Below are 24367 nucleotides of genomic sequence, written 5' to 3' on the forward strand. Positions count from 1 at the left end.
GGAGAGCTGTCTGTTGGGCACGCAGTTGCTGCCATTTTACACAAGTGATATCCGTCTGTTTTCCGTCACGCTAGGCAACACACTCAACACGTTGTTTGCCTTCAGTATATTAAACAGTTCAGCATCCGTGACATTTCAGGTGAAGCAGGGAGCAGCGTTCCGTTTAGCCTTTTCACCTCCCACACATGCAGTTCAGTTGCATTTGCACATGTTTTGCCAGATTAAAAATGTACAAGCCTTAAAAAAAAAAGGATAAAATATATAGTTGGCACTGTTGATTTCCTTCCATAACAGCCAATAGCTTGCCTCAAGCTTTTTTTAATCAGATGCATGCAGGAGTCTGTCTTAGTCGAATGAGAAGAGAATAAAGGGGGCTGACTGAGGGGGGGCGTGGAGGGGAGGGGAAAAAAAGCAACGAACAATTGGCATGAAATGAACTGTCGTCAAAGCCGGCGCTCCGCTGAGCATAAAACAGTCAGAGGGGGATGATTTATTGTCGCAGGGAGAACAAGGGCTCTACTCTGTATGCATATTGTATGTGTTCTGATGGAGTTGTGGCCTCTATCAAAGAGTATTTCTAAAACATGAAATCATAGTAATACCCAGAGTGGGGAAAAACTGGCTGAACCTTACAAATTGAAACTCTCACTGCGTTATTTTCCCTGTCTGTTTCCTGTCTGAATCTTGTCCATCTCTTACTTGTTGTCATTAGGTCTCTCAGTCATCACCATCTACTTGTGCATGTCACTCCCTGATTCACTTTCTGTTTTATTTTTCCCGGCTAGCCGTGTCGCTCTCTTTCCCTGCCCGGATGTGTTACAGTCTCTGGCTTACATCCTATTCTGTTGCTTCTTCACATATTTCCCTGTCACCCCCGGCACCCACCCACAATACGGGGGGGGGGGGGGGACTTTGTTGTCAAATTGACTTGCCGGTGTTCACCAAACAGATGAGCCGGGCACCAACCTGCCCGGCTCGACAGTATGCATGACACATTCGTGCCTGTACATCCACTCCTGCCAAAACGCTGTCTTGGCTCTCGTCCCAACTCTCTCCTTATTCTCGCAGCACTCGGGGGGGGGGGGGGGGGAGACAGGCACAAAATGGCTGCCACTATCACTGCACTCTTCTCTCAGCAAATGAGGAAGGAAAAAACTGTGTTGCTTGATGTTTTACAAAGAATGAGATAATGCAGGTTGTAGAGAGTGTTTTTATGGGTCAGATATTGAGATAATGGTTTTAGATTTAATATGCAATCCCTTAAAGACAATTAGAGACGTAATGATGTTCACAATCATAGATGTATTAATATATTTTACTATTTTTTTTTAGATAAAACCTTTGTTCTTTTCATTTCCATGGTTGTGGTTTCTTGTGTTTGTCCATTGAAAATGTAAATTCACACAGAGTGAGGGTCCAGTACCAGAGTTTCCTCTGTTGTGTCCCACATTAGGTGATTTGTTAGTTGGACGTGATTTATTACTTCGAACTTAATAATAGTTGGACATGGTGTCACTTTGTCCCTAGAAATTGGGTGGTATGAATTGGTTTAGAAGTTTTGGTGGCAGCTCACACAGACCTTCCTCTACATTAGAGGCTCACTTGCATCAGCCACCATTTTCTTCCTGGCAAGCATCCTCATTTTGTAAATGTCACTGGTGTGCGCGCTCTTCAGTGTAGCATAGTCCCTCTACCATTGTTCCTCCTCCGTTCTCTCTTTTTCTGTGATTACAGCAGAGCATGAATGCAGCAAACACTGCGCTTCCGTTATTACGGCCAATTTCCATCACTCCGTCTCCCCTTCTGTCACCAGTGCTCCTCCACCGGGGCAAAAAAATGGATTTTAATGGGTGGTAGTTGATTAGTGCAACACTAATGACAAGTCAAGTAGTGTGGAGGGCTTTGGAGGGTTAAGTTGATTTAGAGCGACGGAGCAGAGGGACACGAGAGCAAAGATGAAACTCAGAGGGAGTGACTCAGCTATTGATTGACTGACTGATTGATGGGTTGCAGCAATTCAATTTTTCTTTTTTTTTCTTTTGTAGCTATCCACACATATGATTACAGTACGTGTGGATTCAGAACAGTTATTTAAATCAGAGACAGAGTGAAACTTCTGACTCACACTGTTTGACATTTCTGTTTTTCCTCTCGTCATTAAAGCTCGGTCATTCTGTCCTTGTCTCATTTTGCATGCCACTCTCTGACACTCTTCACATGGTGTGTGTTTGTCTCGTCATTTCCACTTCCATTTCAGCTTTTCATGTGCAAAGTTAATGGTAAAAACAAGTTGTTTTTCCATTCGACTCAGGTACTTTATAACAGTGACTTTCAACAAGAACAATCCTTATAAACATTAAGTTTAAAGGGCTCAGCCGCTGTTATGGTCCAGTCATAAATAAGTATCATAATTTGTATCATAACTACAGCCACCGTGCAGAGGTTTCAGTTTCGATAACTGTAAGTGGTACACACTTTTTTACAGGCTTCCAAAGACCACACTTGCATTTTTCTGAATGAGTTTTAATTGGCTAAAAACAGAGACTGAGAGTGGGGCTGTACAACGAGTTACTAGTAAATGTGAAGAAATAAGTTGGTCAAAACCATATGTTATACAAGACATATAGACATATCATGAGCTTGTGGTAAAACAAAAGAATATTATCACACTATCCAATTGAATACAAATTATTAAAACTATTACATTTAATTAATATAATAGATATTAATATATTATATTAATCCAGAAGCACGTATTTAAAATTGTAGCAAGCAGCAAACAGAAGGGTTAAAAAAGGATTATTGAAGCTCAGCTGACAGGTACCCTGTTGCAGCTTCATAATTTTTGTTTTTATCGTATTTGGAAAACTGTTTTCCAGGATTTCTATTTAGATTTTCACCCCACTCCGATTCCTTTAGCTTTCCATTTCACCTGCAGCATCACCTATGGAATGATACATGACAGGAGCCGTGTCAACAGCACAGACTTCTGGCTGTTGCAAGAGACCTCATGGAAATGAGTGTGTGAGCTGTGATGCATTTATTAAAGACCTCTCTCCCTCCCTGCCAAATCAAAAGTAGGTCACTGCAAAACTGTGGGCAACTGCAAATCACTCCCTCCATGTGCTGTACCTCCTATTTCCTCACTGCGCTCTCCCATTTCTATGTGTAAACCTTATATTAACACCGGCCTCATATTTGTATTTCAAATATGTCAGCTGCCTGACATGTCAAGGGGAAGGATCTAAAATTGAATTAAGGGGCAGGATTTATTGCAAAAAAAAAGTGCAGGCAAGATAGCGACGAGGCTGTTGTTGTGCCTCGCAAAACAATTTGATCATGTTAGAGAATTTGGGCTGTTTTTGTAACGGCTAATAAGAAAAAAATTGAATTTGCTTGAGCCTGTTGGACAGTCACGAGCAGCTTTTCTTCTGTTGCGCCTGAAGATGAAGCAGCATCCCTGTGCTCCAACTCCTCCTGTGGTAGCTTTGTGTGTCTGCACAGGGTGTTAGCTGTGCTTATTGCCAGGCTCACCACCCTGTTATGTGTCACATAAGCAAGGGGAGTGTAACTTTTTTAAGTTAAAATGCACCATAAATCAGTGACAGAGGAACCAAAGGATACTTTCAATCCTCCCCACTTGCCTGCCAGCCACTACACCACTTTACTAGTGATCTTACTGGGCTGCACAGCAGTCGTCCAAAAGCTGCACATCAAAAGAAGTGTATGCTTGGCGTTCAAGTGGTTACCAGCATCTACAATAGAAGCCACAGAATTTAAAAACGTAGCAAGTGTGTAATGTAGTCCAGTAAAAGCAAAGACATATTGACAGAGGAAATAGATCAGCTCTATGGGAAGTTGTTTTATTAAATTACGAAGAAAAACTAGAAAAATGATGATATATTAACTTACCATCTAACAAAACATAAACCTCTGTTCAAATATCAAATAAAAAATGGCACCCAAAGGGAAGAGATGGAGAGACTGGGGAAGAAAGGGACACAAATAACAGAAGGATTTCATGCAATCAGTTATGAAGCCGGCTTGTGATGGCAAGTGGTTTGCATTGTTTGCATGCGGTGGCTCGGCCAGCGAGGGGTAAATGAAGCTGAGGCAGGACTAAACTCACAACCCTCAGCCTACTGTAGCTCCTGATGACACCACTCTTCTCATCTCTCTCATTAACGTCTGCTCCCTGCGTCCCTCTTTCTAAACCACAGCTCCTTTGTTTCATGTTTGCATGTGTGAGCGGTTACATTGTGCACCAAAGCTATCCCATTCAATCACGCCCTCACACAGGATCATGCGGATCATGTCATTTTACAGTTTTATTTAGGATTGTAAACCACCTGACATTCCCAAGGATTTCAAAATAACCAATGCCATGCACAGCTAGAATGTCTCTGTCTTTGTGTCTTACTTTCCCTGAAAAGCTTGGTATAAGATGCATCTTGAATAATCCTAATAACATTACTTCACTAATATAAAGGAAATAGCTTTGAGCTCTTGCAATAACTGAAATGGTGTCACCCTGTTTGCTGCTTGTTAAAACACAGATTGGCTTGTTAAGATGGATTTTAGTGCAGCCACAGTGTTGCATTTTAAGCAAAAGAAATGCACACATTTTTTTAGGTATTCCTACATGTGTCTTCTGCATCCCCTCTGCTGAGCAGTCAGACTTAAACTGCAAAAAAAAAAAAAAAAAAATCACTTCACCCCAGTAATGGCGTCTCTTCTCTGTCTCCCTGATGGAGGATTAGTTTTAAGATTTCATTGATCAATTTTTCAAGCGCAATTAGGTCCTGGCCTCAAGTTAGATCATGTACTTCTGAACCCTCTCTGAGCCAGTGTGCAGCCTCAGATCTTTAACAAGAGAGACGACTCAAATTAGCACGAGATTGTGCGCCTCAGGACTGTATTGTATTTGTATTGACAATATCTGAGCTTGTTTTTCTCTAAGAACACCTAACTTTCCGTTTTCACAATAAAAAAAAAGTTGGACTTGACCTGACTTGGCTGAGGTCTTGTTCCCCTCTGCCTCTTTGCCTCTCATTTCATCTTGCCTCTCCTTTTCTATCTCATGCTTCATCTCTTCTGTGCCTCCCCCCCTAATCTCTCCATCCTTCCCTTGCTCACTCTAACCTCTCCCCGTCCACCACTCTGTGCTCGTGTTGCCGAAGGCAAGGGACAGGGTGGATGTTTGAAATCGCACTGTGAGTGTCTCATTAGAAGCAGCAAGGCCTTTCTCTACATACCGACCAGACGAGCCTGCTGGCAGAGCATGGTCTGCGTCAGCTTCTGCAGGAAAAGAAATAGGGCAGAGATTGAAGGAGGTAAGAAAGAGACAACAAAGAGAAAATAGCAGAAGCACTTGAAAGTTGGGGATAGAAGTAATAGGCGGTGGTAAAGGTGCAGGTTGGCGGTGTTTCATCCCATCAGCTTTCTTACCACACTGTTTTGTCCATCTTCGCTCCCTCTCACCCTCTTACTTGCTGGTAGCAACAGCTGTTGGAGGAAATGGAGTACAAAATGTCACCTCATTGCTCCATTTTCACCCACTATTCACATGCCTGTGTCATGGCTGACACCGGCCCATTCTTCCTCTCCCTCCTCATCTTCTATTCTTCACATAAATCTCACCTCTGCCGATAATAGAGAGTGAGATCTCTCGTTTGGTTTCGACTGTTAAGTTCCCCCCAACCTTACACACCTGTCACATTTTTACTTCACCTAGGCTTTCCACATTATACCCTGATAATAGGATGGTAACAATATGTGGTGGATACGTTGCTTGTGTTTCCAGGGACATGAAGATAATGTCCTAAATTGAGATAAATTATCACATAATGTGGCATTTGTTTTCTTTTTTGTTTTGCCAATGCTCCACTTGGTAATATTTTAAGAAAGTAGTCTTAACAACTTAAACGACTCACTTGAGGTCCCTTAATGAAATGCTATAGATATATTGACTGTTTTTGTCATCTTACTCCTTGCAGTCATGATCACTTGCAGTCAGCACTCTGAGAATTCTCTCATGCATTTTCTTTTACAGTTTTTGTGACCTAAGCAAATGTAGTTTAGCACCAGCTTTTCGTTTCATATGTGCACCGCTCTGCTAAAAATGACTGTAAATGTATTCTTTAAGACTCAAATGACAAAACTTTTTTATTTGCCCAAGCTTTGAGACACAATGGAGGTCAATGAAATTGGTTTATGGTGCCTGCAGTGCTCAAAGACAGCATTGTGTCAATGCCACAGTTACAGTTTCAGAGGAACAACTTACTTCTGACGAAATAATCCCTATGAAACCTATTTACAGTGATGTCAGTTAATTTCCTCTTGCTGCCATGCGGAGTCAGCAATTTAGACGGCTTGCAAATATATCTTTTTTTTTCAGGCACAACTATTTAATCTCGCTGCAACTATACAACAATCCAGTTCGACTAAAAATAATAATATTTTTACAACGTAATTTTAGAATGAAAATCCAGACCCCAACACCTCAATGAAAAAAAAGGATTAAACATATGATTTTCAATTAAGGCTAATTGAGGCTAGTTGCATGAACACCAACGCTCTCTCAGGTTTGCTCTTTGTTGTGTCCAATCAAATATGCCCCATGTCCATGAACCAGTAAGAAATCAGATTGTGAGTCTTCATAAAGATGAGAGAGGGTACAAGAGCATCAGTGGGCTACTGAACATGAACACAACAGCAGCTTTGTTAGCGGAGGTATATTAAGACACTCGTAACAGAAGATGCAGAGACCATCCTCGAAAAACAACACAACATACAATTTACGATTAACTGAACCTTGCATTGAAAAGTTTAAGTGCTGCCTGGCACAACGATTATCCATTGAACGTGGTGTCTCAGTAATTGCTAAAAAAGAGAAGTGAACCTCTATGGACGCCGCACAAAAAAGAAAATCATTGCTCACAAAACTGCAAGATTAAACTTTGTAAAGGAGCCTGGTGAATATTGGCAGCACATTATTTGAAACCAAAATAACTTGTATCAGGTCAGTGTTCTGCATGCAGAGCTGGCCAGCAGTGATGGCAAAGTGTGATCGTGAAACGTGGGCATGTGCTGATGTGGGGCTGCATAGGCGCAGTATGAATGCAAGTTTGTTTACGCAAATTTTCCACCACAACAATCATCCAATAGTTTTTGAAGGGAAAAGCATGTCCCATGACTTGAAACCAATCCAACCCCTTTGCAGTATTTTAAAAGTGAAAGATAGAGCTACAAAATCCCTCGAGCAAAGAGCAGATAAAAAAAAAAAAAAACTGTGAAAAATGGAAGAATATCTCTCCATAGATCTGAGTGAGACTGCTATCATCCATGCCCAGCAGGATTCAATCTGTCGTCCAAAGTAAGGGTGAACTTAGAAAATATCAAGACATAACTCACTAGAGATGGGTGCTCTTTCTCCTGATGCAGTTGGTTCTTAAATATGTCCTTTCATTAGAGTATATTCTGTGTTTCAACTTAATTCGCTTCATTCTTCTCGGGCTTTAGCTATGAACAAATAGAATTGAGTTCAATTTTTTTTTTTAATAGTTATTTTGGTGATATTGACCAGAGTGGACTCAGTTTTGTACTGTAACTGTAAATAAAATTGTTAGCACTTTATAAAAGTAGGACACAACTTGCGGTTGAGTGTTCAGATTATTTTGTCCCTTATTTACACTAAAACCCCATGCACTTTCACCACACTACAGCTAGGGGGCGTCCACTTGACTACATGCACTGAACTTTAGTCGGAATGCAGGGAAGAGGGGGGAAAAAAGGGAGAGCGAGAGCACAAGATGATGAAGTCTATCCCTATATCCTCATAGCCGTGTACAAGAAGCTAATACTTCTAGACATCCGTGAAGCTCTTTTTAATCTGCTGACTGAAAGTGATGGGGAGGGAAAGGAAATGTGGATAGAAAGGAGAGAAGAGAAGAGGGAGTACTGCAGGAGCTTTCAGTGTATAAAATCAGCTGCAGTTTGAAAATGATCTGCTTAGTTTGTTCGTATTTTTTTTTCAGTGTTGTTGGCACACCGCTTGGTCCTGCCGAGAGGGGCATTCAGCCGTAATGTGTCTGCAAATCCTTTTTTTTTTTCTCTCTCTCTTTAAGCAGACATAATTTATTGCAAGGTTGGAACTCCCATCACCAAACATAAGCCGTGTAACAGTCAATGTGCTGTGCAGAGATGTGTTACTTTGACAAGCCTGAAGACATAATCGTGCTAATTTTACATTTATCTTCCGCCTCCGTTTAGTTTGACAAGTTCATGTCACGTACCTTTGGTGTTTGCACCTGTGATCAGACAGTTGATACCTGTTATATCATCTGGGCCATAGAGACAGTAACAGAAAAAGAGTGGTATATAGATGTGCAGTGAAACTTGCCTTACATCTTGAAGGCTCGGGAAGATTGCTACGATCACCACTTCCTGTCCATGCCTTGGCAGGGAAGCTCTGCTTATTACAGAGAAATTATTTGCTGTTTGTTTACCAGCGAGAACTGGCTGAAACAATATATTTCCTTGCCATTGTGAGGCCCCGTAGACTGGCTGCTGTCTGCGATGTGTTGACTTGAATCCAGGGTGAGCTGCATTCGTGATTTGTCTAATTTCTCTCATTAGCCACAGCGTACAGATTTAGTATGAGCTCGGGAAATGAGTTTGGGTTGTTTGGGGTGCCGGAGTTATTGCGGTGGCAGAGATGCCATTGGAGTGTGTGGACACTGGAATGGTTGCCTGGTTGCATCAAATCACATTTCTGTTTGGGGGGCAAACTGTGCTGTTATCAGCTTGCTGTTGTTAATAAGACAAGATGAAATAAGATTTGTGCTTTATTTGCCTCCGAGCATTTCTTTCAGCCATGTTGGCTCCAGTTCATTTCTATAACCTGTCGTCTCTCACTTCGAGATGGAGTGTGAACAGTTTGTTGTTACTTAAAGGCACTTACCGTGCAATGAGAAGAAATGTCTCTGCACTGGAGAGGCAGAATTTGTTCTTTTCCAGCCCTGAAATAATTCTTCCTATTTTACAGAATTACACCATCATGACATTTAATATTTGTAAATGGCTTCGTGGCAGCACAGCCCATCTCACCAGTGCTGCCATTCATTGTCCAAACACTCTCAACAGGCTCTGAAATAGCCCGGAGCTAAACACTTGCATGTGGTTTTTTTCCCCACTGTTCCTTCCCCTCATGAAAATGCAGTGTCTTCCTATTCATCTAATCTATTTCAGTTCAAGCACCCCTCGAGGCTGCAAACAGCTGAAATTACATGTGAACGGCGCAGTTTGAAGGTTACACTGCCCCAAGCACGCTAGGAAAAGTCAACAAAATAGACCGGAGGGAAACATGAAGATGCACGTTTGTAACTTTAGGATACATTTGATCAATGTAACAAGTTAGGTCTTTCTAACACACTCTGCTTTGAACGTACTAAAGAGTCCTCTTTTTACTCATTGACAGTTTTCTGGTTTATACCTCTCAAATATTAATTGCTGCATTTGTCAAAGGAACATTTGGATATTATCAGGCGTTACAGCAGTGTCCGTACTTAAAGTCCCAAATTTTGTGGAACCATACAAATACCTGGCCTTTGTAGCACTGCCCTACTTTCACACAAGCCTAGTATCATGTCAAAGCATGTATCACATGTAATACACCCACCAGTCCATGTGTCAGTGTCACATTTAGACTCACCTTGGCGTGAGACGTAAACAGATGGTATGACCAGGGTTAAAAAAAAAAGAAGGTTATGTGACGAAAGAGCGATAAAGTCGGAGTAGACAGGAGATCGAGTGTACAGAAAGCCGAACCACAGAAATTCTCAGCAGACTGACGTTCGAGTCTGTGACAAAGCAAAATGTTTGTACATTTATCAAGTAGTGCAAGCAAGTTGCTTAAATAACATATAAAATGTAACTTGCGTTATGTGAGTTAAGAAACCTGCGTGTGATGTTGCATAGCTACATTTTTTTTTAAATTTAAACCTAAACCATGATCTTTTCCTAAACTTGACCATATAGGGCACCCTGTTCTTCACGCCGAGGTGAGGCAAAACGTGACACTGTCATGGTATCCTTAATTGGACTGGTGGGTGTATTTTACACTTTCTTATAGTATCGGGTATAGTCATATTCTCTCTTTGCTCCTGACACATACTAGTCATTGTCCATACCCTAAAAAACTCCTCGTATGATGAAAATGATGCAGAGCATTTTTTGCTATCACTTTAGTTTCGGCACCTAAAACTTGAAGAAATACATGAAGAATAAACATTGTGCCCTTTCTGTCTGAAATAAGAAGTCACAGCTTTTTCTGCTGTTCCATTAAATTATTTTTCCTACTTTGAGGACTTTCTTCTCATCAAATCAACAGTCTGGGGACTAAGATTTGTACATGTAATATAGGTTATAAAACCCTCTGAGGCAAGCTTGTGATTTTAAGCATTAAAGATAAACTAGATATTATGATAAACAGGAAAGCCCTGTTTACTTTTGCCCTACATACCGAACATGCAGAAAGTGAAGGCATGCTCATCGTGTATAGAACAAATTTCATGGGTAAATTCCTTTTAAGGGAAATGTATACACAACTCTTATTTGTAACAGCTTTCAGTGTGTTTGTATACACCACAAATTAAACCACTTTAGGATAAACGTCAGTGACTTCAACAAGACATTATTAAACCCAACAGATTGCCTGAGAGTCCAGTTGGCTGCTCAACTGATGACGCACCAGCGAAGAAGAGCATGAGACCTCCACTAGTAGCCCCAGTGTTTGTTTTCCATCCTGTTACAGTCTGTGTTTGTTTGTTTGTTTGTTTGTGTACACCAGCGTCTGTGAATTCTTATTTCCCCATCGTTCAGGGCCTTGTTTGCTGCTTGTGCATCAGCCGCCAAGCAGTCTCAGCTCCAGCCAACAAATGGATTGTTATGTAACGGCCACAGCCAGCTATGCCTGACTGCCAACCTGCAGAGAAAGAGAAAATATGGGGGACAAAGGGAGGGTTAAAGATAAAGAAAGGGATTGAGAGAAAGAAAGCCGGGTAGTTAGAGAAAGAGAGAAGCAGTAAGTGATGCGCCTCTGGCTAAATGTTGTGGTTCCAGACACGGCACAGCAAATCTCCTTTGCTGTTGCCCCTTTCTCTCCCGCGGTTTTTTTTTTTCCCTCTCGTCACATTATTGGTTCAACTTGATTTGTTTTCCATTGAAGGGCTCTCAGCAAAGTACAGACAGTCATTTATTTAGCATCTCCCATTCCTCGCCTCGCTCGTCCATCTTCCCAGCTCCCCCCACATGTGAAATATCAGCTCTGTGACAGCTGCTGTCCCTGTCCGCGAGTCCTTCTGGGCCCGTTGAGACGAGAAAAAAAAATACAATCAACTGTCTCTACTTTACTCGGCCACTTTAACACTGACTCACCATCAGAGAACAAAGGCACCAACGGCATTTCAGATAACCTATCCTGGGTCCACAGAGAGTAGACTTGTGATTTTTTTTTTTTTGCAGTCACCCCTTTGCTTTATCCGCAGGATCGAACCAATTCTTAACATTTAGCATCTGGCTGCTCAGTTCAGCCTCCACCAAAGCAGCATGTGGCAGATTTAAAGTCTCATGAGATCAGAGGGGAGCCGGACCACCTTCAGTCTTCAAAGATACAGGCTTATATTTGTCCTATTTTTCTTCTGAGACTAATCTGTACGGATGCAAGCTCATGATAGCTGAGTGAAAAGATAATGGACCTTCTATGTGGGCAGAAATGGATATGCAGTCATGCAGCATTGAATCCCGCCCAGCAGTTTTCATGCGTCAACAACACTCAAAGCTCCGCAAGATCCCCAAAATCCTGCGTGAACTGACCCAAACCAGCTCATCATATGTGCATCTCAGAACACATTCAACACGCATGTACTTCACACATCGACTACAGACTATGTCATCCTTTCATCTTCTCACTTCATCCGCCTCAGCCTTTGATGTGGGAGACCCTGGAGTCTCGGGAATACAGTCCTGGGGAATGAAACAGAGTGGATCTGTGCTCCTCAGTAGAGGCTTCCCATTGATCCCCTTTTCGTCTATTGCTCTCTGTCTCTCTCAGCATCCTTCTGTTGCCTTCAATCACTCACTCCATCATCTTTGCCACCCTCCAAAATATACCCATCAACGATAAAGGTCAGCAATGAATTAGCTGTTCTCATTGCTCCTTCTTCTTTCAACCCCTCCTACACCTCTTGTAGCCCAATAACAAGTCATACAAGCCCTGCAGCACACTCAGCTCATTTCATGAAAGAACCATTTAGGATATTGCTCCAAGCTCTGGTCAAGTGTTTTGCATGGGTCGAATTCTAGAATGTCCATTGTTAACCCTCCAGGGTATGACGCCATTTTCTAAATTTTTTTTACCTATTTTCTTAAATTTGCCTTTTAAAGCCACGTGCATGAAACATTAAACCCATGTTTCCTATAACAATTTCCAGGGTAATGTCAGCCATAACTGTAATGAAGCAACCGTTTTACCCACAGCACGGAGTAAAGAGATAATTTAACCCTAACGCTGAGTTAAAGTGTGATTTTGGAAAGCTTTCAAATAAGAACATCCTTAAATTATGTGGACAAATTGTTCTGGTGCTAGAAATGGGTTTATCAAAGTCTTAGGTTCACAAAAGTAGTACAAAATATCAAAAGATTAGCTGACAAATGCATGATAAATGTCTAAAATATAATTATATTATAACGTTTTTGAGTAGATAATAATAATAATAACTTTTTTTATATAGCGCCTTTAAAAACAGAGTTTACAAAGTGCTCTACAGAAAAGCAAAGCATAGTCATACATAACGTCAATACCGGTAAACATTTAAGAAAACAGGAGGCAAAAAAGACCATACCATAAAGGTAATGAATACGACAAAACCAAACAAATAACCAAAACGAGCAAATGAAATAGAAAACAAACAAATAAATAAATGAATAAAATAAACAAACAAAAACAGGGGAACAAAAGAACAGCATAAAAGGACATAAAAGGACGACAACACAATGTGTTGTAAGCAAATGAAAAATGACCATTACAAACATTTTTATCAAACCAAATACTTACTATTACACAGAAAAAAAACTCATTTTTAATGTAATGTTTTTATGTTGCTGGAGAGATACTACATGCGGTTCACTGGGCCGAGCCATATGGTATCCTCTCTTTAAAAGAAAATTTAAAAAAATAATTTAAGGCATTCATTAGTTTTATTTACAGAAAATTTTCACTCTTTTTCTTTTTTTCTCCTCCACTTCCACCTCGAAACACATTAGTTCACCCGGTAGTTTTACATTCAGAATGAAGTTAAATTTTGTTTCGTCTTATCGCTGAATAGATTCCTTTTGTTTTCATATTCAAATGAATCTTGAACACCTCTGTTCCACCGCTGTTCATGTCGTTACTTTCCAAAACTTCTACAGAAACTTCAGCAGCTCTAAACTTCTTTGGCTTTCTTCTACGATTATGGCTGAGTGAAAACTGACCCGTTTTCTCGAGGATGAATGTCCACGAATTGGTTTCACAAAAAATGTAGACGGACACAGGAATCCACCAAATGTGCACAGTGAGAGGCAGATGAAGTGTGTGTTAAGCTCTTATCTCAGCTTTTTAGCTCTGGCTGTGGGTCATCTCGCGATTAGATGGAGTAGAAAGTGGAGGCTCTACAGATTTCGACGAGATTTGAACCATATTTCTGAGCCGTATTATTGCCGAGATATTCTTAGAGACTTGAAGTTTGACGTGCGGGAGCGTTAATGGAGCCCAGAAAGTGGAGGGTGATGTTGACTTGGAAAAAAAAATTACTCTGCTGTGTGATGATGTGCTTACTCTTATTTCTTACAAGTGGTACCTCTCAGAGGCCATTATGTCCATGGAACAAGCTGGAGGGGCCATGCTAGTGGAGACAAACACAGTAGACAAGCTCTAGTAGTTTAAGAGGGTTTTCCATTTATTTGAGTGTTATACTTTGGATTCAAGTGGTCATTGTAAAGTCAACATGTTTTGCTTTTAGATTGTTGTTTGGAAAAAGCACGCAATCCAAGATGTCACTTTGGAATTTTGGAAATTTGTTTCACTTTTTTCTGATATTTTACAGACGAAACAAATCATCAGTTGTGTGGCAGATTGATTTACAATGATAATGATCATTCCGGTATCACACAACAGCGTGTAATACACTCATCAGTCCATTAGAGGATACCATGTCAGAGTCACGTTTTGCCTCGCCTAGGCGTAAAAAGTATGCACACATATGACCAGGGTCAAAGATAGAGGTCATGAGTTGTGGCCTCCACCCTCTGGAGCCATCTTTCCCCAGTTAATGGAGAGGCAGATTCAGTTGATAGTTTTAAGAAGCTTTTAAAAATGTACTTGTTTCATAAGCACTTTGCACTCTAATGAATGCTTGCCTCCTGTATAGTTTTTATTGATTATCTGTGTGTGTTGTTTTTAGTTATTTTATTTTTTTAACTTCTTGTACAGCACCTTGTAACCTTGGTTTTGAAAGGTGCTTTACAAATTAAGTTTATTATTTATTAATATTATTATTTTCTGATAAAGTACAAAGAGTGATAAAGTCTGCATAGGGAGGAGGTGGGAATGGGACAAACACAGGACCTTCACCTGCACAACTGGTGTTCAGGTCCATGATAAATCAAAAGTGGACTTACTCAGGCGACATACGCTACAGTACTTATGTGAAGTTACTTATTTTAACCTAAACCATGATTTTTATTTTCCTAACCTTAACAATGTAGATTTTGGTTCCTAAACCTAAGACACCTTATCTTAAAAAGTGAAGCAAAACATGATTCTGACATGGTAACATTTAGTGGAAACGGGTGTATTACATGCTTTGGCGTAATGTCAGGTTGAAATAATAGTTTGTCCTTAATTTGTTTAAAAACATTTTTTATTTGACATTTTTCTTTGAAGAAAAATCTATATTTTGCATTCAGAGGTTGTTTTTTTTAAAATGTTATCAAACCCTCTTTTGTATCCCTTTTACTTCTTTCTTTGAATACCACCTGAACACAGTTCCTGCAAAAACGTCCCGCGCTTGTGTAATTTTTACAATTTGAGCCACCATTTCGTAAGGTCACCACTTTAGGGATGAAATGGCTAACACCAGCTTTAGCCGGTGTTTGTTTATGTGCTGTGAAGGCCACTCCAGCGTAATTAGGATGATGTTAACACTAATTGGGCCTGTGGCTATTAAACATTATCAAGAAGTGCACACACTCATTTGTACCCCCATCACACACAAACGCACACTCAAGCACAAACACAAGAACGCACCTGTATTCCCATAGACCGAGCAAGAACAAAACAGACTGACCTTTTCAGTGCATCACAGCTTAATGACTCTATGGTAGAGAAGGATGTTATTCTATGCAGGTATGTTATTATTTCTTCATACGGCACGTCAGTGTTTGTCATGTGCTCTTGTCTTTTTTCTCCTAGCATTAGCCCCCTGTCGTTTTATATTTTTTTGCTTAATCCACTCTGTTTTATTTAAACATTAACACCAGCCAAAGTCTTGCTGAACGTATTCACCATATTTTGCAGTCGTAGTGTTTGACGGTGGTGGTGGGTGGTGGGCGGGGTCAGTCTGGTGATGCATACCCTCCAAACATTGTGAATAATTAAACAACAGAATCCCAGGGCAGAACCTCAAGCTGAAATATTCACACATATCTGGCTGCTGCCGCCATTTGATTGACGTGTTATTAGAGTTAATGTGAAAACATGCTGCCGTTATTGCTGCTCTGAACACGTTTGTGCATTCTTGCAGTTCAATTCTTAGTCGGGGAGTGTGAGACCACGCGGCTCGGGATTGTGAGCAGTTGGTATGAAGTTGTCAGCCTCACCTTCACCCACCCATGGGCAAACAGAGTGAGAATAAGAGAACAGAAATGTCAGGCATGTGTGAACAACACATGCAAACAAACAGTGATAAACACAGTCACTGCAACAAATTAAATGGCATACTGATGTGCTAAACTATCCAGTTGGTCTTGTGTGTGCACCATCAAAACTTGCTGGCTATGCTAATGATTGAAATATCTGATTCAAATCCTGTTTAGCTTTAGCTTTGGGGGGGGGGGGGTCTATTTTTCTTTACCACTTACAATAAATGTGTATTAGACAAAATGTGAGAAGTATAAATGACCCCAAAGTCTAAAAATATATACTTCATGTTTAGATTTTGGATGGAACTCAACTGGAGCCTTGAGAACTTTTCTTATGCTATGACATTGCAGCTCTAGTATCATTGGTCCACTTTCAAGTGAGCAACAGAAACACAACTGAAACTTTAGCTATTAGTGCCAGTATTATGTAGAGAACTGAATCAGATCTAAACAACCAGAAAAAGAAATGCTGATCTCAACCTGTCTTTTTGATATTTTCACTCTCCTCCTCTTCATTTCTTTGCATCATTGATTCAAACAGCACAGTTACACAATAGCACAGTTATTTAATGACTCAGTCATCTTTTCTTGTTGTCAGCAAAATGTTCTTCTCAAACCACGATTTCTTTTAAATCCTTCTCATAGTTCCTCTGATGTATTGGAAACATCAAAAATGTACTTCTTGGAGCTTATGCAGGAGTTAATTGGTTTATTTGGCAAAACGTGATGGATAAATGATCTTTTTTCCAGAGTTCTGTGAAAATATTTTACTAAATGTGTAAACTGCCTCATTGAGTTAGTGTTTGTTTGAGCCTTTGACAGAAACAAAAATTGCTGCTGTTTTTCTTAGCTCTGTTGGTCATCACTGTCTCAACCTCACCAGACTATTGAGCGCCGTATCAGAGAGAGGAGGGTATTTTTGGGATGATCAATAAGCTTCGTAGATGATGTATGCAGTGTAGCTGTGCTCTCCTACCTAGCAACCTTTTCTAAAGACTACTCTATACATTACAGAGTGTAAAGCAGCATAACTACATGACCCCCCAACACTCCCTTTTCATGTTTTCCTACTACCTATCCCCCCCCTCTGCCTTCTATACAGCTCCCACCGGAGCACTTCATTTCAACATATTTGGAAAAAGACAAAGATAGCATCTGAGTGCTAGTTGCGGCATGGTATTTGTACAAAAATCACTCTCTGATTGTAGCATGCCCTCCAGGGACATAACAAGCATTTTGAAATGTGTCAAACAAACCTTGCAAGTGCATCATCGGTGTCGAAAGCAAAATAGGAGAAACATTTGAATCCTCAGGAATTATAAAAGGTACAGCTGTGTATCAAGTCCCTACTGGCATAATTAGGGAGGGGAATAATCATTAGACATCTCGAGCTGACAGAAGTGATTTCTGAACAGTTCGAGGGAGGATTCATAGAAATGCGTGTTACTGACATACCTCACTACTGACACCGTTTACAGAAAATAATCCAGCGTTCATGTTATTTGTAAATATTTCAATGATTGAAATAAATTAATTTAAAACACACAACACATTTATTGTCAATTATCTGCCACCAGGCTTTAGTTTCGGAACAAAATATGAAGTAGGTTTAAGAGGAGGGTAACAATCTGTCATTGAAATCAGGTCCATTTTAACAGTAGCCTGTAATTTGATTCAGAAATACAGAGCTGGACTGTTATTCCGTTATGACTATCAAACTAGAAAGAAAGCACCCTTTTGCACAAGTTCACACAGTGACATTAAAATCCTGACTGAGCTAAAATGTAAAGGGTAAATTAAAGAAGTTACAAACTAATAATTTCTTAGAAAGAGCTCTAGGGGCAAAATATATTATATGGTCACATTTTTGAAGTTGAAATTAGAAGAATGACAAATATTAATTGAGGCAAATAAGGTACTCGAATTAAAATATAGGAAGGCACATCGGTCGGCACAGGAGTAGAACAACTGGCTGTGTTCACTGGTGGGAAGACAGTGAGGGATCAGGTCCTTGTGGATTTTTGTTGATAACCACCAGATTCCTGTTCACTTCTATCCTCGATTAATTTATTTCCAGCATTTGCAATTCTCACAGGCATTGACCACCAATAACCCTCCAAACCAAACCTTGTCAGATGAATTCAGACATTTTAATTGGTAATATTGTATTTTGTTACATGAGGAGATCTACTTTAGAGCTGTGGTTCAAAGGAACATGTCTCAGCTCCAGATTTGGGTATGCACAGCATTTGAAATATGCATGATCAGTCCAATTATTTTCCAAGTATAAGGTCAGTCCAATTACTCTTTTACAATACAGTAAAAAAAAAAAAAAAGGCCACTGAGTCTCCAAGCTAGCACTGCAGACTTTTCTCGATCCAATTCCAAAGGAAACTGTTACCAGCCTGATGAAATCAAAGTGAGTCAAAAAGACAGGATTAGTTTGAATTTCCTTGAGGTATAAAATGGATGTGATTTAACCTCATGAGGACGACAATAGCTGTGTCAAGTGTGATCGAGTAAGTTGTCTTTAAATATCTTTTAAATACATTGTTTTGCTGCCAGTAGATGCTTGGGAGAGAGAAGAATGGCAGTCAAAACTGATGAGTATTTTGTCTAAAGTCCTTTGCACATTTTGCTAAAGAAAGAATTTGCATGTAGAAAAAACAAGTTAACACATTATGTGTTGTCCTTGAATGGACTCTGCGAAGTGTTGGAAACTTTGAGACTGCTGCAATCAAGTGTCGTCTCACCTCATGTAACCGGAAGGTCCCTCTCATCCTTTGAAGCAATCTTGCAGAGAAGATAGAAGAGGAATATTATCCAACCACATTGGGGAATGACTTGCTATTTCCACTCGAGATGCAGCCAATCTTTGGGATACCATTTCTATGTTTTCTTAGATACTGCCACAATGAAGTATCCATCAGACCAAGGGTTGCAATGCTGACAAAGTTGTTAAACTACAAAAAGTTTGCATCTGAGGTTATTGATGTCTGTGCCAGAACAAGTGAGGGGAAGAGATGGAAAGACCCTAAAATGTCAGCAAAGTGTGTGCTCTTTGCCGAGTTCTTGTCAGGGTGTGTGTGTGTGTGTGTGTGTGTGCTTGTAGTTCTGCAACTTCAAAGATCAACAGCTGTCTGGAAACTTTCAACAAATGTCTCATCTCAGCCCCTATCTATATCACAGACAATAGCTCTGTCTCTCTGACTGCACTGATGCAATAATGTATGAAGGTTGGCAGAACTAACTCTGTGTTATTGAGTTATTGTTTGAGAGTCTGTCTGAGAGTTTAAAATAAGAGATGTGTATAAATTTACACGAGTGTACTGGTGGAGCCTCAAGTCTCATTGCCTCTCAAGAATTGACTTCCTCACTACCATCAGTCCTTATTTTCCTTGAGGAGTTTCAATGTTATGGCGGGCTTGTGTCACAATTTTCATGTTGTCAGCTCCCATGAGGCTTTGCGACCATTGTTGGACACCGCACCATTGACCGCAGACCTAAATGAAAAATTGTGGCATCCTCTTTCTCCAATATGACCTGTTTATCCCCATGGTAGATGGTAGTGGCCTAGAATCCACTATCCCAAATCAATCGCCCCTCGCAGAGAAAGCATCTCAACTGATAAACTCAATTCTAAATACACTCTCCGCTCGCCCCAATGTAGAGTGAGGAAAAGGGAAGGGGGTGAAAAAAATTAAAATCAATAGGTTTTTCATTACAGCTTTGATTCATGAGTCTTTTATGATTATTTTTCAACCGGATCCGTGGACAAAGGAAAATTGCATTTATTTTTTTTACCAAATTACCAGCCAGCCCACGTGCATGGAAATAATAATTAAGGGGCATCCTGTGACGGTTTGATTCATTTCGATGCACTTTCTCCACCTCTAGAACTGCAGGTGGGATTGATTGGTTGGATCGATGGCGCCAGAGCTAATTGGACAAAAGTAATAAATATTTAGCCTCCCCTTTTTTTTTGATGGGGGGGATGAGACACGAGTGCAACAGAGCATTTCCATCATTATTGTTATTCTAGTGAAAGCTGGCAGGCCAATGTTTTGACTGGAGGGCTGAAGGTCAGAGGAATCCATACCTGGCCGGCTTTTTGTTTGCTGACAACTCCCACTGCAGCGCTAATTTACTTTTAACTTACAGTTTTCAATAAAGCCAAACAGGTGCTGCTTGTTAGAACTTCAAAGCAGATTCCTTTGTTTGTCTTGATCTCAGTAAATTACAGACACACATTTTCACAAATACACAAGAAGCCCACATTAAAAGTGGGAATATATTCATCTGTGTGTTTGAGCCCGTGTTCAAAGGCCTGCGAGTCCCCATACTTACATACAACAAAATCGGGGTTTTTTGCTAATGACCTCCAGAACTTCCCGTGAGAAACAAAAATAAATCACTTGGGTGTTTCTTAATCTGCCTTGTCTTAAGGAAAGATCATGGTTTAAATAAGCAAAGGCTTATTGTTGATAGGAGACTGAATGCAAAGTGCAACCTCTAGTTACTGATACACTTTGTAGGCCCAACAATAAAGCCCAACACATTAACCAACTTGACCACAAAAGGTTACTTGTCAGGAAAACATCACCATAGATGACTTTTAAGTATTTGAACAAACCTCAAAGGAGTCTTCTGTATACCATCCAGCTAGAGAATCATATTAAATGCAATTCAGATCAATTTCATAAATATAATGCCAAATAACAACATAAGTCATCTTAGGGCACTTTAGATAGTAAGGTCCAGCCCTTATAACATCATAGAAAGAAAACCAAAAATTCAACAATTCCCACATGAGCAAGCGTTGGCAACAGTGGGGAGGAAAAACTCCCTTTTAACAGGAAGAAATCTCAGACAGAATCAGACTCAGATGCTGTAGCCATCTGCTTTGACCAGCTGGAGCAAAGAGACAGCGTGGAGAGAAAAGAACAGCATAGAGAAACAACAAACTATAAACACTGGGCAGGCCGGTGGGGATAGTAACAGCTCCTAAGCCAGAGGTACCTGCAGAAATGAGGATAGGTGCTGAGACCAACATGGGAAGTCCCCCAGCAGCCAAGGCTTTTAGAAGCATTACTAAAGGATGGTCCAGGGTCTGCTGAGCCAGCCCAAACTATAAGCTGTGTCTAAAAGGAAAGATTTAGGCCTTTTTTTTTTTCTTCTTTTTTTTTTTTTTTTAAAGAAAAGCTGTTGTCTACATTTCATCATATTATGTTATTATGAAAAGCAGACATAAACTTTCAGATTCATTTCTTGGCAACAGTTTGATGTGATGACCTGCTGGAGAAGTTGCAAGCAGTAACTCTTTTGACCTTCTTGTGTGCATGATGTTCCACACACCGAACATTAGTTTGTAGATGTTTAATGGTTTTAAGGAGATCATTGTCTTGAAGACAACTGGGGAAGAATGCCCTCCAGACCTGTCTTCTTGGATTTGATAAACACATTTTCTCTCTTTTTTTCCCGCTCCATCTCCCCCTCCCATTATTGTGTGTTGCACTGCAGTATTCAGTGGATTTTGCCTCAACCGGAGCAGCAGGTGTTTGCTGGGAGAAACGGTGACACATGGATGCGCCCTGTCAGACTACTCATTAGAGACTCTGCACCTCCTTTGTCTCCTCATTTAGAGGGGAGACAAGTGCACATACACACAAACACATGCACACGCGTTTACCAGTGCACAAAGCAGCAGGTGGCCACTATCAGCTGGACAAATCAAAGCAGGCAAAGTCAACACCAGCTCATCCGATGGATGTAGTCGCGAGAGAAGTAGAAAGTATTTCCAAGTATTTCTAGAGTTTATGAATTCTTCTTCTTTTGTTTGTGACAGAGTAAAGTGAATGTGCTGCTGATGAAAACAAAGCAAAAAGTGACAAGTAGGACTGTGACACAAACGTCAGGCATATAGAAAACTCTAGGGAAGACAAAGCATATGGTAGCTGCTACGCATGAGAGGGGTGTTAATTGATGAGAATTAGTTCACTGTGAGTACACACATAAGATATGCGGCAATGATACGTGCTGCATGTCTAATTCGTGTTACACCCTAAATGAGATGTCAGTTAGTATTAAATTCATGTGGCTTTTTGAGGGCCTTCTCCCCTTTATGTTATACCACGCCATCACTATCAGCCAATACTGATTAAAAACAAAGATGCCATTTTCTGTTGCTGCACCATTACATCAAATGGTATGCATTGGTATTCTGCATTGTTTCAAACATTTTTAAGTGGAATTTGCCTTGACAAATTAGATATTTCTTAAAGCCTTGGGCACTTCATTTAAATTTGAAATGTAGTGCTGTGGGTTTAGTGCAGTGGTGACTACTGCTTGGTAGTTTAGGTACATTAACAGGGGCTTTAATCTATCCTCCTGGAAAAGTTAGCTTTTTTTTATCCATTTATAATTATTTCCTCCAGCAGTTGGATATGTTGTGTCTCAGAGTAGAGTCCCTGCTAATTTCCTGCCTCTGTATTAAACTCTTGGCGCAGCCAGAACAGAATAAAGCTTAAAGTCTTAACATCAGGTACTTGAAATTAGACTAGACAACTAGATTGAAGAGCATACAGTCACACTTGTGTCATTGTCTCACAGTGATGGAATTTCACAATAAAGTAGCATCAGATAGATGATGTGAGTTTTCATCAGTATAGTTTGAAAGAGATGAATGTGACACAATGTTCAATTACTATTGACAAAAGTAAAAAATAAAATTAAAAAAAAAATGCTATAATGCACTTCTAAATACTTTAAAACAGTGTACTTAAGTCATTGACTGTTGCATGTCCAAAGTTAATGAACTCCAACAGGCAAATTAATAAACAAGAAAGGCCAAATCTGCTGCAGCAGATGCAGATATATCCAGACTATTAGTTGGTGAGGAGAAAGTGTCTTATAAAATGCTGGATCACACACTTCCTCTCATGGAAACCTCATACAGTCTTAGGTGAGAGCATCCCTGCCTTTAAATGTCCACGTGTTATACAGCGGCTGAGAGGTAATCCCTTGGAGTAGAAGATGTAATAAGACATATAAAACCAGCGGAGTGTTGATGAACTCTTATTACGTGCGTAATCACCGACGTTAACATGCACCAACTTCCCCCACCAATAACCATTTTCTGCTTTTCCCCTTGTGGCTCCAGTCTCATCTATCACAACATGGCTCCACTCCCTCTCTGTTTGTCGGCCATTTTAGAAATATTTCCTCCTCTTCCTCCCTGGTTGTCTCTTGCCCAGTTTTTGCGAAGCTCTGGTGCTGCACTGTTAATAAACACTGGAAAGAAGAAGAAAAAAACAACACCAACTTCTTCTCTCCACCATCCACAATTCACACTTTCCCATCCTCTTTATTCCCTGCCTCCATACCCTGTTGTCTTTCTTCATCCTCTCTTCTTTTTTTTCCCTCCTCCTCCGGCTCACAACCTCTTTATAGCCCTCCTTGCCATGCTGCGATAATTAGTCAGCGCTAAAATAATACAGCCTGAAGAAAACAACAAGAGCTGAGCAGAGGGCTTAGCTCCGCTGGGAGGGAAGGAGGAGAGGAGGAAGGAGGGAGGAAAGGAGGGGTGGTGCGAGCCAGAGAGAGTGAGATGGAGAGAGGAAGCGAGAGATGGGGAGGAGAGTTGTGTGTGTCAGCTGATTTCAAATGGCTACCAGCGGATTGTTAGATAATGAAAGTGTCAGGTAGCTGAGCGAGTGTTTGTGCGTGTGCGTGTGTGTCGCGTGCAGAAGTCTGCATCTCTCCATTCCTTATCAGGCTGATTTTTCCTCGTGTATGACTAAGAGTGTGAGCGGCCCCCTTGCCGGGGATGTTGTTTGATGGCCTGTTGGCCCTGCAGTCATCACAGCCTCTGCTTTCCATCCTCTCTGACCTGAGCACACCAAGAAAGATTTGTAGGGCATGTAAAAACATAGACATGCTGGTGTGTGTGTGTGTGTGTGTGTGTGTGTGTGTGTGTGTGTGTGTGTGTGTGTGTGTGTGTGTGTGTGTGTGTGTGTGTGTGTGTACTTGCAGATGCCAGTGTACAGGATTTCATAGGCAAGCATGGGGTACAGGATGAAAGCTCTTGCTGTGCGCTGCTGTGTCCATGTGTGATTGTGCATATGTGAATAGTGAAATTAACAGATTAGATAAACAACAGAAAATTGGACTATTTGCTGGATTTCATGCTCAGATATTATTTCAATAAAATTAAACTGTGAAACTTATGTTGTTACCAAAAATCAACTGATGGATTTGTACCATAGGTAGTGAGGTTTGTGTGCAGAAAAACTGTCAGAATTCTTTGTTTGCTTGTGTATATTTAGATAAATGCTCCACAGAGCTACATCTACATGCATCAGTATCCAGACATATACGGCCTTCATGTATGCGTGTTTATGATCCATGG

At 40.5% G+C, this 24367-nt stretch overlaps 1 protein-coding gene across 1 annotated transcript in view; it reads left to right on the plus strand.

The window, feature by feature from the left end:
• nrxn2b (neurexin 2b) overlaps positions 1-24367 on the plus strand; it is a 660052-nt gene that overhangs the window by 527665 nt on the left and 108020 nt on the right.

Source organism: Brachyistius frenatus, unplaced genomic scaffold (assembly GCF_029030835.1).
Source record: "Brachyistius frenatus isolate BFR_SWC_R1_liver_20210118 unplaced genomic scaffold, ASM2903083v1 Contig_145, whole genome shotgun sequence".
Lineage (NCBI taxonomy): Eukaryota > Metazoa > Chordata > Actinopteri > Embiotocidae > Brachyistius > Brachyistius frenatus.